Consider the following 18,299-nt stretch of genomic DNA (forward strand, 5'->3'; position numbering starts at 1 on the left):
TTAGTAGTAATCACAAACTTTTGAAGAGAAACCTCCATAAGCATTGGCATCTCCTTAAACTCGATGAGAATATCAAGAATTACATTGATCCTGAACCACATATGATTTTCAGAAAGGCAGAGACTCTGAGGAACAAGTTGAGTCCTTCACTATTACCGGACCCTGACAAAAGGATGATGGCCAATTGGCTACAACCACCCATCAGTGGATTTAGAAAGTGCGGAAACTGCACAATGTGCAAATATGCCTGTGACAAAGCCAACTTACTTAAGGACTCATTCAACAATGAGTTCAAGATCCAACAATCAATCAACTACAGAAGCAAATACGTTGTCTATGGTATTATCTGTGTGTGTAACCTGGTATACATTGGAAGTACCATTAGAGAACTCAGGATATGTATTCGTGAACACTTAGCCAAAATTGGAAGCCAAGACCAGAGACTCCCTCTGGCCAGCCATTGGCAAGACAAACACCAAATGGTAAACAAAGCGGACATTACATTTATAGACCTACAGAAAATTACAATGGGCAGAAGAGGAGGCAACAAGGAGAAGAAGCTGCGACAAGCTGAGGCCAAGATTATATGCAAATTCAATTAGACGGTACAAGGCCTCAACAAGGACAATGAAATGGTGTTGTTTCTATAGACACTTCATTTTTTTATTATTGTGCTACATAAACATCACCCCAATTGTGCACACCAATGCCGAGGCTCATACACATACACTCAGTGGGTACTCATATCATTGCAGCAACTACCCACCAGTGTGTTATTTTACTGAGATCTGAGTCATAATCTAATAACAACCAAGTATCCTCAAACACTTGGCACAAATAGGGGTATAGCCCTTACAATACAATTTAGGACGCTCTATGTCCAGATATAGAAATAATTATTGATAACAAGGCTCTTATCTAGCAGCCAATCACCTTAAACAAAAAAAATTACCTTTTTTTAAATACTGTATGTATTATTAATGCAAATTAGAAATAACGATATGCAAATTATGCATTTAATAATATACGAAGAATGACAACATTAAAAATAAACAGATTAGATATTTAGCACCAATTACTCGCATGTGAATATCAGTAAATTGGGCATTGACAATCAGTAGGTATAGATATCACGACAAAACAATTCCGAAAATATGGCACCCAGCGCGGCGCCATAGGGGAAATAGTCAAGGGACTTCTGTCACCGTGACGATGATGGCAACAACCAACATTTTAACCTGGACGCCACACGGTGCCTCACAGAATGGAGCTAAGCGCGAGAGTGCTTCAAGACAACCATGCGGGTAAGAGACCGTCTGGAAATTACTACTCGCATCGATTTGCTACAGCTTGCATTTCCATTGTGTAGCGAATAATGATCACTCTTCGACTGTAGATGTAGATGCTAATTCGTGAACGCTGGTACGCGCACTGACTAATCTTTAGAATTTTTTCCCCCAAACTGGATCACGAAAGATAAATGATTTAAGCATGAATCTGAAGCATTGAAGCGGCGCTTACCACATATGCATGCTGCCTAATGCGTGTGTTTAAGAATTCACTGGAATGCACTATGCATGTATTATTAAGTACAATAACAGTCTCGTTGACTCGGGTGCTTTTCTTTACAATGATTTACTACTGTAAAGAATGTGATTAGACCAACGCTACCCTTAAGAGCAATAAATGCTCTCAGTCTTTGTACTGGCAATAGATAAGGACTAAATTTAGGTAACACGTTAGTGCATATCTTGCACTATCCTATGCAGACCAATCCTTTTACAAAAACAGAATTAGGTATATACCACATAAATCATTTTATTACTGATTATTGCACGTATATATTTTTCTTTTTCAATAGGGATTGAACCCATTTATCCATGAACCTGACTTAATATTAATGTTTGAGAATATACAGTCGCACAGGTAACAACAACTGGATAATTTTATAGAATGCTTAAGTGACTTGTGAAATCTCATTTCAAGGAAGTATCGGGACTAATGAACTATTTCTCTATGTTTGTCCCTTTCTCTCTAATATAATGTTTTGTAAATTTGCTCCTTTTCTCTTTTTTACCCTATGAATCCTACCCTTTACCAACCCTTGACTCTCTGTTATCACTCCCTTTAAAGCTTTTGACTGAATGGTTTTTCTATTGTGTAAAATGTGAATGTCTTTTTGACTATATACGCCAACCATTTGCAAATTTAATTTACTTACCCCGTATCCCAACCTCACTCTCCCACCCTCTTCATCCCTAATATTCAATCATTTATAATTTTGGTTTTGTTACTGTTACACTAAAGCCCTTATTTGAGAAAGGCTAACAGATTTAGCAGAAAGACGTGTCATGCAAGGGCAACATGAATAATTAAAAACTGTTTTCAAAAGTGGATGTGGCGCTGTCTTTAACCTGAGTTTCTTTGAATAATACCTGCGGATGTTGCCATTCGGGACAGGGTGGAACCTGTGCTAGCTGGTGTCTGCAGGCATACAGCCATCATCCGTGATGAGGTACAGGCTTCCAATCGGGGGCTTGCACGTCATCACGATGATGTCTGGCGTCTGTTGAACTGGTTAGCACATTTCCTGGTCTCGCAATGGGTCCATTGGCTCGCCACTTATGTGACCCCCTCCTCGTCTGCCTCCTCTGTGCGCCAGTCGTCCTCCCTGTCGTCTTCCGGCCCGGATACCACCAGGGCACCCTGTGTATCTGCCCCATGCCTGGTGGCCAGTCTGGTGGAGCCCACATCCCTGCCAGAGTCGGGAGTCGAGGTGGAGTCAACAGATGTGGTCACTGCAGCGACAGGAGCTATGGCAATGGAGGAAGAGCAGGCAACAAGCAGCAGGGCACGTGATCGACAGCCCCGGGTGGTGTCATCATCCTGAAGGCCGTTCTTGTTGTGCAGGCACCAGGCTTTTTGGCAACAGCAAGCTCATGGTAGGAGGCGACAGGACTCGGGGCGTTCAACATCAGAGGGGCAGGTATCGGCCATCAGTCAGGAGGGAAACATGGACCTTGCTACAAGAATGTACTCCGTGTTGGGGCGATTTGGCCAGCAGATCAGAGCAGAGCGGCAGCGGGCATAGGGGGCACGACTCACCATCACCAGGGTGGAGAACACCCTGCGTCGGGCAGAGAGGCGGGCTGAGTTCCTCGAGGAGTTCGAGAGGAGCATGCTGGAGTCCCTGCAAGCCCTTGAGGGGAGAGCACAGGCCTGCCTATGGGAAATCGACGCAGAGTTCGATGATGCCCTGGCCAAAACATTGAGGGGGAATGGTGAGTCAGAGGACTAGCCCGCTGCCATTGTACATAGTTCTTTAGATGTAAGTTTCCTTTTGTTTTTTCTTTCTTTGGAGTTTTTGGACTTTCCTCCACCTTTTGTATATAGTTCTTTGTTGATTTTATTACTCATCATATTTGGACATGGTTTGGGACAATGCACCCTTCATTTTTGTACATAGTTCTGTTTTCAATGGATCATTTTTTTTCACCATGGAGCAATGATTTTCTTTTTATTTGTGTTTTCATTTGGAAGTACTTAATGGACATGGACCCACTTCTTTGATTTCATCTTCATTTGTTTGACTTAAAATGTTTTAATAATTTTACTAACTTTTATTTAGTTGCTCTTTTTATGCTGATTTCATTCATTTTTAAATAAGACTTTGAGTTCCATACTGTTATCAATACATATTTTAGAATTACAAATCCAAGTGGTGTGTGGTCTTGATGGTTTACACAAGTTTCACTCTTGCTTACTGTGTTCTATATCCATGATGCTGGCCGTTGTTCATGTGTGTGCACACATGCATGCATGTTTGACTTCCAGTGGCATGTGGCATGTTGTGGTGTCCATGACCAATGGATGGGTGTTGAGGTGCACTTGGAGTGTGCAGCGTGTTATGGCATTTCATTTCACATATGATGCATTCATGTCTATCGGTCCACAGTGTTTTGGTGGCTGGGGGGTGTGGACATGAGGCGGTGCCTGCCTGCAGGTTGCTGTCACAGGTGGGGGGTGGGGACATGAGGCGGGGCCAGCCTGAAGGCTGCCGTCACAGATGCGGGGTGGAGACATGAGGTGGGGCCTGTCTGCGGGGTATGGTCACGGGTGATGGGGGATCCCATGTGGTGTGGGCTGCCTGCAGGGTATGGTCACAGGTGATGGGGGATTCCATGTGATGTGGGCTGCCTGCGGGGTATGGTGACGGGTGATGTGGGGATCCCATGTGGTGTGGGCTGCCTGCGGGTTATGGTGACAGGTGATGGCGGTCCCATGTGGTGTGGGCTGCCTGCGGGGTATGGTCACAGGTGATGGGGGTCCCATGTGGTGTGGGCTGCCTGTGGGGTATGGTCACAGGTGATGGGGGGGATCCCATGTGGTGTGGGCTGCCTGCGGGGTATGGTCATGGGTGATGGGGGGGTCCTATGTGGTGTGGGCTGCCTGCAGGGTATACTCATGGGTGATGGGGGTCCCATGTGGTGTGGGCTGCCTGCGGGGTATGGTCACGGGTGATTGGGGGGTCCCATGTGGTGTGGGCTGCCTGCGATGTATGGTCATGGATGATGGGGGTTCCCATGTGGTGTGGGCTGACTGCAGGGTATGGTCACGGGTGATGGGGGTCCCATGTGGTGTGGGCTGCCTGCGGGGTATGGTCCACTGCTGGGGTCTGGCTGTCCCATGAGGAGGCGTCTGCTTCCAGGGGAGTTGTGTGTGTATTGCAGGGTATGCGAATGCCTTTCCAGTACATGATTTTCCAGGGGTGCGGACGGGGTACACGCTGGTCTTACCACGCGATTTGGCTGTTGCGAGCAGGGTACATGATTTTGCAGACGGGGTACACGCTGGACTTTCCACGTGATTTGGCTGTTGCGAGCGGGGTATGCGATTTTTCGCAGTGGCGCATATGGGGTACACGCGGGCCTTTCCTCGCGATTTCGCTGTTGCGAGCGGGGTACGCAATGATTTTTCCTGCAATTATGTTGGTGGGGGGATGTGTGCTGTCCCACGGATGAAGTGGGGCCTTCCGCCGTAGCAACCATTTCAATGGCTTTTTCCTGAGCACGGGGCCGTGTTGGGGGCGTTACTGGCGCTGCTTTATGTGCATTGCGCCACGGCTACTGATGCCTCTGAAAATCCATGAATACGCGTGCCGTGCAATTGCTGGTTTGGGCCACGGCTGGTGCACGCTCCTTCTCGGCGCTTGAGCTACTTCTGCGCTCGATTCTATGAATTGGGTCCTTAAAGATTATTTATGCAGCAGCCGTGACCAAAAACTATAAGCCGCATAGTGAAGTAACCCATCAAAAATGGCACACATTGGCCAAAAGAGGGGCACCCTTTGACCCATCAAATCTGACCCCCACATGCATTTTTGCATTTATGGTTCGGTTGTGGGCCTGAAACCCTATAGGCCCGGCAGAGCCTGATCATAGTAAATTAACCCATCAAACTATCCCCAGGGTCCCCCGCTGCAAATAACTGCAGGCCTTTTGTGACACTGTTTCAATAGTTCCCAATGAGGAGGTTTTTGATAAAATGTGCTGCATATTGTACATTTAAAAAAAAAAAAAAAGAAAATGTATGTAGCAATACTGGGCAAAACTATTAGCCGCAGAGTGCATTAACTCATCAAACTGTCCCACATTGACCAGCGAATAAGTGACACAGCATGGCATGTTGTGTCTCGGGGGGTGGCCATGTATCTGTTGCCATGTCATTCGTCATTGACAGGATGTGAGGCCGGAGGTTTATTATTGTTTAAATTATTCTAGCAGAGGAATATGCTGCAAGGGAGGCAGGCTTGGTGGACATATGTATAAATTCAGAAAAACTTATTGCGATCTTGGCCGAAACTGGAATTGATAATATCGAGACTTTTGGTATGTATTATTAATATTTATTAATTTAATATTTGGCATTCATATCTGTTGTTGATGTTTAATAATTTAATATTTGGCATTAATAGCGCTTGTTGATAATTAATACCTTAATAATAGTTATTAGTATGTGTTAATATTTGTTAATATTTATTAATAATGGTTATTAATATTTAATAATTTTGAATATTTAAACATGTTTAATAATTTAATATGTGCCATGCATATTTCTTAATAGTAATTAATAATGGTCATTAATAAATAATATGTATTAATAATGGTGACTAATGTGTATTAATATTGAATCATTTGTAATGGTTTAATATTTGTAATTAGACAAAAAACAATGTATGCCGTTTCTTTATTTTTTAGCGGTGATGCATGACCATACTTATGACAAGACCAATGACGCTGATACTCAACAGCTTGATGCTGGGACTTCTGAGGCTGGGAGAGAGGCATCGGTCAAAGTAGCAGGTAATGGCAGATGTCACTCTAGAAATCTTAAAGGTCGATCCCTGTAAAGTCTGTATGCCTTTTATTTGGTACCTGTTGTTTTCCAAGATTTGAGTCTTTTGTGTAAAATATGGTTATGCATTTAAAGCAGATGGCGACCGTGTGGATCCTTGGTGTAGAGCATGTTGGTAAACATTTTCTTTGATTTTATTTCAGATTCACATGCTGGATGACCAACCCCCTTGGCCTGTCCCATCCAATTCACATGCTGGAGGAGCAACGACATCGGCTGTTCCATCCGATTCATAGGCGGGAGGACCAATGCCATCAAATGGCCCTTTATTAAAGAAGAAAATAACAGCTGGGGGGTATACACTGTACGTTTGTATGACTACTAACGAGCAAACCCTTTTTTTTCACAGCTCCGGCCGTTAATATTTCAGTGTGTCTTTGTAAAACCCTATACTAGGCAGCCCATGTCATTATAGAATATTGTTTGGGCTATTTTTTCCCAACTGGGCCCTTTAATATTTTAATGTGGTTTTTTATCACCCTAGGCTTACCCTAGCATTTCATTGTAAAGTATTGTCTGGCCTATTTTTTCTGTAATACCACGCTAAAACTGCTTTTTCTTTTGTTTAATTCTAGGGGCTTGTGTTGTGATGGAGGAAGAAGTTATAGCGCAAACAACCTCTGTGACCCCCACCCTCGCTCACCCTGACGTCTACAGGTCAGCCGCATACACACTCATTGTACAACGTCAACAGTATTGATTGTGTGTTAGCCGGGGCGCGACATATGGTATTAAATAAAAGACGTCAATTATTGCTTAACAGGGGGCAGGGGTCTCAAGGGCGTGCAAATGGGCTAGTTGCCCCTAATCATCAATGTGTTATTGTTCCCAACAACCATATACCCCAGCCTGTTGAACCTTGCATACCTGTGTATACCACGCCTGTTGTAGCATCTGTGAATGTTAGACCTCCCCAGGAGACACAGCTCGGGGGTGTCATCACACAGGGCCTGGGGCTCCCGGTAGTGAGCTCCGAAAACCTTTTAGACAGCGTCTCGGGTCGCCCCCGGCCATGGTCCCCCAGTTGTGGCAAGATCACACCACCTCATGTGTACTCACCAACAAGCCCCGACGTCAGTGTCTCGGGTTGCCTCCGGCCGTGGTCCCCCAGTTGTGGAGAGTTCACACCACCCCATGTGTACTCACCAATGATCGCCAACCATGACCTATATGTTACTAGTTCTGAAGATATAGAACGTGTGAGCGTTCAACCGAGCACCAGTGTCACCCTAGATTCTGAACCTACTATAATAATTACTGATAAAAGAGGTGTCATAGTTATTTCAGACTCCCCCTTAAAAATAGAGTCTCAAGACTTTGATGCCTCTGTTATCTGTGGATCAGGCTATGTCCCGAAACCCCTTGATCTTTCCTACGGGGTCCCAACATTGTGTAAACAAACAGCACCATACAACTGTAATTTATTGTACAGCACATAATATACAGACCTTAAATTCACCAAAGTGTAAGAATCTTAATACATCGAGCGTCTTTGTAAATATTTGAGATTCTAAAAGGGAAAGTGTTGTTAAACAATTATTTTGGCCACCAGGTTTAAAAAAAACAGAAAATGGAAAAACATTTATTAGGGTCACATAACAACTATAACTTTTGACCCAAGGATTGTAGCTTGAGACACCGTCTTTGTAAAAAATCTCTAGCAGCTATGCGTAAGCGTGTGTCTAAGGCCAAGCACGTCCTTTTCACTAGGGAATATAAAAACAGGGTGAACACCTCAGCTAAAAATATAATGAAAAATTAAAGACCCCTAGCTCTTAAAAACAAACAAACAAAAAAGAAACAGCTGCTAAAAAAGCATGTACAGCACAGTCCTGATTTTGCAGACTCTCGAGAGACTTTAAGATCAGGAGTGGACCCTGCGCTGGGTACAGATGATTCCTACTTAAGCGCAGAGCCTAAGACACTGTTGGTAGTGTTGAAAGATACACGCACACCCTCAAACACTTAAAAAATATGCATACCTGTTAAAGATTTAATGGCACAACGTTTAAAATGGTTTCAAACCCGCAGGCAGCGGAAAATGTTTCTGAAACGCTTGAGAAAACCAAAAATAATCATCATGCAGTGCTCACTGAAAGATTTAGAGGCACAAACCCAAAACACACCAAGGCAGATTGAAACGGACACAGTTTTCTTGCAGTGTATGGGCACATACCAGAGAGATATACCAAAATTTAGATGTGCTGAATACTATGAAGTGTTCTGCTTTGTAAATTTAGATCAATTAAGATCAACAGGGCAAGGGTTATTAATGATAACCGAGGAGGTTGAAAGGCTCGTCTCCCAGATACTTGAAACGGTCGAGCCTAATGATTTCATCTAGATGCGCATAGACAGCTCGGTTTTAAACAGGCCTCTTCACCATGCGTTCATTTTGGCAGACCATTGATGTTTTGAAGTTTCTCAAAAACATAGGAAAACTGCTACAAAGTAAGGCAGAACTTACCGTAACAGAACCATTGAGACTAGTGTCTGTGGTTGTCAGGTGTAGAGAGGGCGGCATGTACAGACCCCTGAAGAAAACCCTTTACAGCATGGTTGTGGCCAAGAAGAAACGTTGGCTCTTGGATTTTAAATACGGGGACTTGAACATATGTATGGCTGCAAGCACTATAGGGCTGCTGGAGTCAAGAACGGTTACGGACGGATACGTCCAGACAAAGGTTATGGAGGTTCACAAAGTTCTGCGTATACCCCCTGATATCATGGTTGGCTTTAATGAATTGCATTTATTTGAAGACCACTTCGGCATACCTATCAAAATTCTGTATAACAAGGGGGGCTTTGGAAATACTTCCCGGCAGGTGACAACATTAATAAGAACACTATATATATTTTACACCACGATCAGCACTATTATGGGATCCTAAATCTTCAGGGTTTCCTAGGGGCTCGTAATGTATGCCCTCATTGTTGCCACATATACAGCAATAAGGCGGCTCACACATGCCACTTAAACTGCAACATGTGTCAGAGAGACGGTTGCATGCTGATCAGTGAATCAGTCTTTAAATGTCCCCGGTGTAAAACATTTGCCCGGTCCAAAGAATGTCTTCAACAACACATTGAAAAAGCATCTCAAGGTATAGCCGAATGTCATCTTAAAACAGACTGCAGGTCTTGCGGCCGTTTTAAAAAGGTCAAACATGACTGTAAGAGGCGGCTCTGTCCCCGATGTGATGTGGAAATTGTCTCCTTGGGTGAACATCAGTGTTATATGACGCCCCAAAAAGAAGTAGCCAAGACCGAGAAATACATCATCTTTGACATGGAATGTATGCAGGAGACAGGTATACGCATCCCCAACTATATCTATGCCAAACATCTCATTTGAGAACACCATTGGGAATTCGATGGTGCTGACTGCATCAACCGCTTTATCACAACATTTCTGTCTATGAAATTCCGGGGGTATAGCTTTTTGGCTCACAACAGTCAGGGCTACGATGGCTTCTTCATAACACAGCAACTAATTAAAGAGAGAGTAGCCATCAAACAGCACTTAAAATTTGCTTTATTGACAGTTTGAATTTTCTACCCATGAAGTTAAGCAAACTGCCTAAGGCTTTTGGTTTCCCGGGGTCCAAGGGTTATTTCCCACATTTCTTTAACACAGTGCAGAATCAGAATTATGTGGGACCCATCCCCCCTGTTGAGTGTTATGGTTCAGAATTCATAATGCCGGCCGACAAGGAGGCATTACTTAAATGGTATACGAGGCCCGCACACAGGTTTTTGATTTTAAGAGAGAGATAAAAACCTATTGTTGCGAAGATGTCAATATTTTGAGAACCACCTGTAACTGTTTGAGACTGCATCACCGACCTGACCCGAAAGATGCACAATAAGGAGGACCTTGACAACCCTGGGATGAAGATAAAATGTGTTACATACGTAGATCCCTTTACATTTATCTCCCTGGCTAGCATGGGTATGAATATATACAAACAGCTGTTTCTAAAGTCTGGAACAATAGCTCTCATACCCCCAGACATGTACCACGGGAAACAAAAACGCTTTTCCACACACTCCATCCAGTGGTTAATGTATATGTCTGAGCAGGTCAAGACACCTATACAGCATTCCGTGCAGGGTGGGGAGAAAAAGATTGGCCCCGATTTTCTAGACGGCTATGCTTCTTTAAATGGGGAACAGCAGGCCTATGAGTTTAACAGGTGTTTTTTTCACTGGTTCCCCAATGCTATAAGAAAGATTACCATAACACCTTGACGGCATGTACTTATGATCATATATACAGAAGAACGCTTTTTAAAATGAATTCTCTTGAGACCCGGGGCCTGCGCAATATTACACTTTGGGAGCATGAATGGTCAGAAATGTTGAAAAAGGATGCCGACTTAAAGATTTTTCTTAAACATAAGAATTTACCAGAACCCCTAGAGCTGCGGGACGCTCTTTTTGAAAGTAGGACTAATGCCATCAAACTCTATCACGAAACAACCCCGGGTTAAGAAGATACACTACTACGACTTTACCAGCCTCTACCCCTTTGTCAACCATTCAAAACCCTACCCATTAGGGTACCCCCGTATCATCTACAGACATTTTGGGGTTATTAAGAAGTATTTTGGTCTGATAGAATGTCAAGTGTACACCCCTAGGAAGCTTTATTTTCTTGTCCTCCCTCAGAGGATTTCTGGAAAGCTCATGTTCCTTTTATGTATGTTCCCTTTATGTATGGCACGTGCAGAGTCAAAACAGACTGCAAAATTCACACACAGCGATGAGGAACACTCGATTATGGGTACCTGGTGTATCGTTGAGTTAGAAATGGACTTGCAGAAACGGTACCGTCTGGGGAAGATTAATGAAATATGGCATTTTGATAACATCATGGTAGAGCTCTTCTGTGAGAACATTTGTATGTTCTTGCAAATTAAACAGGAATCTTCAGGATACCCCAAGGGTTGTGACAACCCGCTTCCTGACAGAAGTACATAGATGAGTATTGCACACATCAGGGTATCCATTTAAGAACATAATTCATTGAGAATAACCCCTCCAGACGGCAACTAGCTAAGCTGTGTTTAAATTCCTTATGGGGTAAGTTTGCTCAGAGAACAAATTTACCAAACACAACCATTATAACCTATCTGGACGCACTGACAGTCTATCTTTTTGACGCCAGTTATGACATTTCAAGCCTGCAGTTCATAGACAAGAAACGGCTTGCCTCAGTTGGAAGTACACTGAGGAGTACCCAGTTAGGAGCCTTAAAAAAGAAGCTCATACACAAGAAACTGGATAACAAGCGGTACTCCCTAAAAGCTCAAAGAAAACTTTTAAAAACAATCCAGAGGTTTCATAGGATCGCTACTAGGCCTTGCATTGCCTCTGATCACCAGGCTTATAGGGGGTGGTTAATGGAGCACAGTCAGAAGATGTATCTGGTTGACAAGCGTCAGCTGGATGGCCTGAGCACCCAAAACCATGAAGAACCTGATATTCGAAAATCAGCCACCCTGCGGGTCAATTGCAAGAGGTCCTACGGCATCATGATTTATCGGACTACGACAAGGTTACCCTCTATTTATCTATTCTCAAAAAATACCTTTTTCTAAAAACAATTTAATGGATTTATTCAAACAAAAACAATACAGACCAAACATGCAGTGCATATATCAACAGTACAAATGTTCATTGCTTATTTTCGGTCACTGCTCCCCTTATCCCACCCTCCCTTACAAGCCTATTTGTTCCATACATTCTGTATCTGCCTCGCGTGGTGAGGTCTCGCATTCTGTGGATTCTGTCAGATCTTGTATCGTTCCAAACAATTCCGCTATTAATGATTTCCATGCCATCAGTGTTCCCGCCTCCTCCTCTCCCCCTACATTGCTCGCTATTCTCAAAAAATACTTAACACACTTTAGACAAGCCGAAAATGAGAAGAATAAACTAACATTGTACATGCCCCCTAAAGAGCCCACAAGTCTCGGAAACACAAGCCCCGGACCCCCTGTTTCAGACCACCTGGTGGTGGAAATCCTGAACACCATTAATCCCTGCTATCGTAAAAATGCGGAACTATTGTTGAACAAGATGACCAGTGACATGGGGTTAGTATCCTGGAACGCAAAAAAAAAGGGGAGTTTGTATATAACGGGATGATTGTCAAAGGCTCAAACGTCCACGATTTATTTTTCAGTATTACCAATCCTCAGGCATTTGGAAGACACAAAAAACATAGAGGATGGGATCTATTCATGCAAGCCACTGCCGGAGAGGTAGAAAGTTCCAGTGTAGGGGGGCAAGGAGCTGAAAGGATCGGAAACAAGAAGAGGCACAAGGAGACAGAGGAACAGTGAGTAAGAAGAGATCAGCAGATCAGAGGGGCGTGAGGGAGCGTAGAACGAGAGGAGAGAGGAAAGGTAGGGGCGCGAGATCATGAAAAGATTTAAAGACGAGGCAGAGGAAGTTAAATTTAATTTGAGAATGAAAGGGAAGCCAGCCAAGATAAGAAAGCAAAGAGGAAATGGAATCGTGAGGAGAGAGGAGGTAAAGGGTACGGATAGAAGAGTGATAGAGGGATTTGAGGGGAGCAAGATGTGAGGCAGGGAGGCCAAAGAGGCGAGTAGAGCAATAGAAAAGACGAGAGTAGATGAGGGAAGAGATTAAGAGTTTGGTGGCATGGAAGGTGAGGGAGGAATGGATTTTACAAACATTGAAGAGGTGGTAGCGACAGACACGGGAGGTAAGAGAAATGTGATGGGTAAAGTAGAGGCCTAGATTGCAGCAGAGGCAGAGATGGGGAGATTAGTAGGGAGAAAGAGAATAAAAGGAGGGGGAGGGGGAAGAGTGTTGGAGGGAAAGAATAAGTCTTCAGTCTCATCAGTGTTGAGGGAGAGAAAGTGGGATGACATCCAGTTTTTGATAGCAGTGAGACAGGAAGAAAGATTAAGGTGGATGTCAGGAGCGAAAGAAGAGAACGAGAGAAAGAGCTGGGTGTCATCAGCACAAAAATGGAGAGAGATACCGAAGGAAGAGATGATAGGGGCAATAAGGGAAGTGTAAAGTCAGAAAAGGAAAGGGCCAAGTACAGAGCCTTGGGGAACACCAAAGTCCAGGGGGAGAGTAGGGGAAGTACGGCCGCCCCAAGAGACAGCAAAAGAACGGTTGGAGAGGTAGGAGGAGTACCAGTTGAGAACATATACATATTTATATGTATATGGGTTTATGTAAATGTTTTTTTTATAAGTATACCCAGCCAGATTGATTAAACAGAGGCACTATTTGTAATAAAATATGTGTTTATGTAAATGCTTTTATATGTATACCCCTTCAAACTGTAAGTTTCGATAAAGCGCATCAACACCCCATAACTCCCATCTACCCTTCCATTTCTTTTCCTTCTCCTGACTTCGTTGGCGCTCCTTCCCTCTGCTCCCCAGCACCCCTCTACCGGCACTGGACTTCCACCTACGATGCGCTTGCTAGGGGTAAGGGCATATGGATTTTGGCATTCTGTGCATTTCATCACGATCCGGCGAGCGACTAACTTAATTGTTTTAAATTGCATTTTATGATTGTGCATGCAATACTTGGCAAATGCGTTTTAGCATGTCGCGCTCCTCGCTTTTCCCACTTGGGAACGGATATGTTTTACCATGCACATGCCTGTTGACATTGGCCCTTCCAAGATGGCCGTTTGCATGATCCATTTGAATTTTGTTTGCCATCTTTGAGGCCAGCTCCTGCCTCCCCTGCCCGATTGGTTGCCCTGGCCTCCTTTAGCCAATGGCTGCAACCGGGAGGCAGGAGCCGGCCACACCATCCAAGGCCCACAATGAAGGCCCTGTCTACCCCTGTCTACCACGATACGCTGGATCGCCTGCCCTGTGAGTGTCTGTGTTCCCCCCTAATCTCCTGTGAGTGTCTGTGTGCCCCCCTAATCCCCTGTGAGTGTCTGTGTGCCCCCCTAATCCCTGTGAGTGTCTGTGTGCCCCCCCAAGCCCCCTGTGAGTGTCTGTGTGCCCCCCAACCACCTGTGTCTGTGTGCCCCCAAACCGCCTGTGAGTTTGTGTGCCCCCTAATCCCCCATGTCTGTGTGCCCCCCAAACCCCTCGTGAGTGTCTGTGTGCCCTCCCAAGCCCCCGTCAGTGTCTGTGTGCTCTCCCTAGCCCCCGTGAGTGTCTGCGCCCCACAAGCCCCCCGTGAGTGTCTGTGTGCCCCCATCCCCCTGTGAGTATCTGTGTGCCCCCAAACCCCCTGTGAGTGTCTGTGTGCCCCTGATGACCCTCATGAACTGCCTGTCTGCCCCGTCTCTCCGCCTTAAAGCCCCACTTCTTTTGCCTCCTTCTTACTCTTCACCCCACTCTATTCTCCCTCCTCTCCCTCTCTTCCCTCCTCCCCCCCTTGCCTCCTCCTGGTTAACATCCGGCACTACCTCAACTGCCGTAAGGCATTGTAAATCTATAGCTTTTTTCAGCCACCTTGCCTCCCCACCCCTATCCCCCCTTTTCCCTTTTTCCTGTTAGGCTTGGCACTATCCCAATTGCCATCAGGCATAGTAAACATAGCTGCCTGGCTTCGCAGCCACCCTGCCCTCCCCTCCTCCCCCACCCCCATCTTTCTTTGCTTGTGCACTTACTCTTATCATTTGTGCCGTGACTTTTGATAGCAGCTTGTCTGTCTCCCCTCCATTCCTCCTCGTCTTCTCCTCCCACACCCCCACCCCTGCTCTATAAATAAAATTTGTCTCTGACCTATTTTGACAGTAGCTCGTTGGGTTCCTCTCCTTCTCCCTCACTCCATACCCCACCTACCCCTTTTCCCCCTCCTCTTGTATTCTTCATGCACTACATCAATTGTCGTCAGGCAAAGTAATGTTACTGCTTGTTTTGTCTCCTTATTTTCCCATCCCTCTTTTTCCTTATCGGTTCCATGCACTTGCACTATCTGAAATATTGCCAGGCTTATTGGGATAGTTATTTTTGAAGCACTTTGAAACACATTGTGTATAGGCGCTATATAAATAAACAATCAATCAATCAATCCCAACACCTCTTTTATCATAATAGCTTTTATGCAATCTTGAACATGCATTGTTAACCATTGAAGAACTACAATAAAATAACCAGAGATCAAGCTGAGTTATGATTTTTATTTTATAATGTGTATTATACATGTGGGGTGAGACAAAACATTACCAGCTCTGATATTTTATTGGACGCATTATAAAGTAAGCTATACACATCCACGTGGGCATCCCGTCTATAACTCTGCAGACACCAGATACTCATAGCATTTAACAGTTCAGTTAGTTCTGAGGTTTGTAAAACACGACCTTTAAGGCATAAGTATCTTGCATACTAGTCATCGACGTGTTGCTGCAATATGTCTCTAGGATCCAGGTATAAAGATCCCACATCGTATTGGAATACATAACCGTATTCATCACACGCCGGCATCTTGATGATGTTACAGATGTCCCTTATACAGATTGCACTTTCACAAATCCGCTCATATCGAAGTATCGGTATGACAAGCTCCCACAACAGGTGTGGACTGTTTAGAGCTATTCTCGCTTTCAGCACAGCGTATAACAGTTTTTCCACACACATACGTCCAGGCATCAGGTCACTGTCCACACGCCCGGCTTGTCCTCCAGAAACGCTACACTACAAACAACGGAACACGTATAAGGAGCAGGTTTATTGTATTTTTATCGTTAAAAAAGCGTTCGGCGTACCGGACACTCCTTATGGCTCTTACTAACACTGTACAGGTTAAACAAATCTTTCTGCATTAAACGAGTTACATGGTTTCTAAAAAACCACGGGTCCTGCCAGCTGTAAAGATTTCATTTTTTTCTCAGGCTTGCGACATGTGTATATTTCCAGGATTGTTTCTGTTAGTAGACGCCCCATACTAGCATGTACATGCATACCGATGGCTTTATAAATACATTTAAGCATCTAATAAACGTTATATGACTTCAATATATAACATATCCGCCGTATTGCTCCAGCATGATAATGCAGGAGTAAACAATCATGAGCATCATGCTGAGGGTCTTAGCATTTATGCCCTTCACACCATTGGTAATAGTCACGCTTCAAACATGTTTTCACAACACACACCGCAAAAGCTTGAACCGTTGCAGACTCCAAAAGGGTCAGAGTTTCATCTTCTTCTTCATCAGAACTTTCAAAGCGTTTTAAAATATCACATGTATTACATATATTACCGCCTGGGATTGCTGGACATTCGATCATTTTTTAACAGCACACGCATTCATAATTGACGGTATTGAATGCGGAGGTCAGGCTCTCAACGCTGTCAAGTTTATCTGGTGTTTTCTGCAATTCAAAAAAGAAAGGGTTTAACTCTTGAGCATATGTTTTCACAGGTTTTTCACACACCCACCCAGCTATGCTTTATTACTTACCACAGTATTCGTTTCAGAACCAGCAGTTTCCATCTCACAGGCACTAGTGATGGCCATAAACAACTTGTCTTCATCGGATCCTGGTTCTAACGCCGGTGTCATTGTGGCCTCTGCAAACAGGTGCTCTAAAACATCCAGATCCTCATACGGGAACTCCTTAAGAGCCTTAACAGACTCATTCATATCTACGTAGTCTGTATCTGTGTAGGAGTCATCTACACCATCCCTGCATTCATTAGAGGTCTTGCTAGTAGAAATATTCTCTGTCAAGTAATCAAAAGTGATCACAGGCTGGCTTTCACACACCTTGTCCATAGCTGTGGCGTCATCAGGTTCCCCGTCGATGGCTGTTGTTGTTGCCCGCAGACTTTCAGGGCTGTAGTATTTTTGAAGGGTGTTCAAGTCATTGGCCTCTGTATTATTCTTAGAGTAGTAGCTGTTGCGCTTCATAATTCCCGGTATCGTGGTCGCTGAGCTATCAGGTTTTTCCAGGGCTTCAGGAGCGGCTTGTACCTCCCTCCCAAACCCCATCTGTATATATATACACACCCTGCATGCCACAGTCTTAAAGATGGCCCCCGCTCAGACATCTCCAGGCGTCCCACCATGGACAAACTGTGACACACTTCCAGGTCTTTGTGGGGGACATCCAGGGGAACACCCAGTGGGGGCCCCTAAGGGCTCTGGGCTTTGGGCGGGGGGGACCTCCAAGCTAACCCCTATGATGTCACATCCGGGGGGACACCACTGTTAGGGCTTAAGCTCTGGTTAAACACACATACATCACTTCCGGGATGGGATTTCCGCTCAGGCGGAACTTCCGGGTCACCCCGCATGATGTCACTTCCGCCCGTGCCCTCAGATAGGACAGGACATCCGGTTAAAGGGGCGTGGAAACCTGTCAAGCTTAGTTTGATGACCAAAGGTATCATCTCTCCCTACTCACTGGTTTTACAGATGAAATGATGTTCCCTGCTAACCAATGCCAAATACCCAGACGTATGCAGCCAGGAAGTTAGATTCCAGTACCCATGGGCCTACCCAGACAGTGGATTGTGTCCAAAAGCAAATAACAATGATCTTTTTGGCAACATTCTTCCCATGGACACCATCTCTAACAGAGCTTTTGAAATTCCTCAGGCATATGTGCAAGGCTTCCGCACTGATCATATCCGATAGGATGTGGGAGTGTCAGGACAGAGTAAAGGCATTATAAGTGGCACACATGCCCCACACTGATCATATCCGATAGGATGTGGGAGTATCAGGGCAGAGCTAAGGCATTATAAGTGGCACACATGCCCAGACTACCTGAGACAACGTCCTAGAAAAATAATCCTGCATCTTGGACTCCTGGTTTCAATGCAGCCTCAGAAAATCATTTCACTTACAGTGAGTGTGAGTTGTTTGCAACAGAAGGCTCTTGGGTGTATGGCACTTTGCCACAAAATGA

This window comes from Ambystoma mexicanum, chromosome 4p, assembly GCF_040938575.1.
Source record: "Ambystoma mexicanum isolate Mex_15411 chromosome 4p, UKY_AmexF1_1, whole genome shotgun sequence".
Taxonomy (NCBI): domain Eukaryota; kingdom Metazoa; phylum Chordata; class Amphibia; order Caudata; family Ambystomatidae; genus Ambystoma; species Ambystoma mexicanum.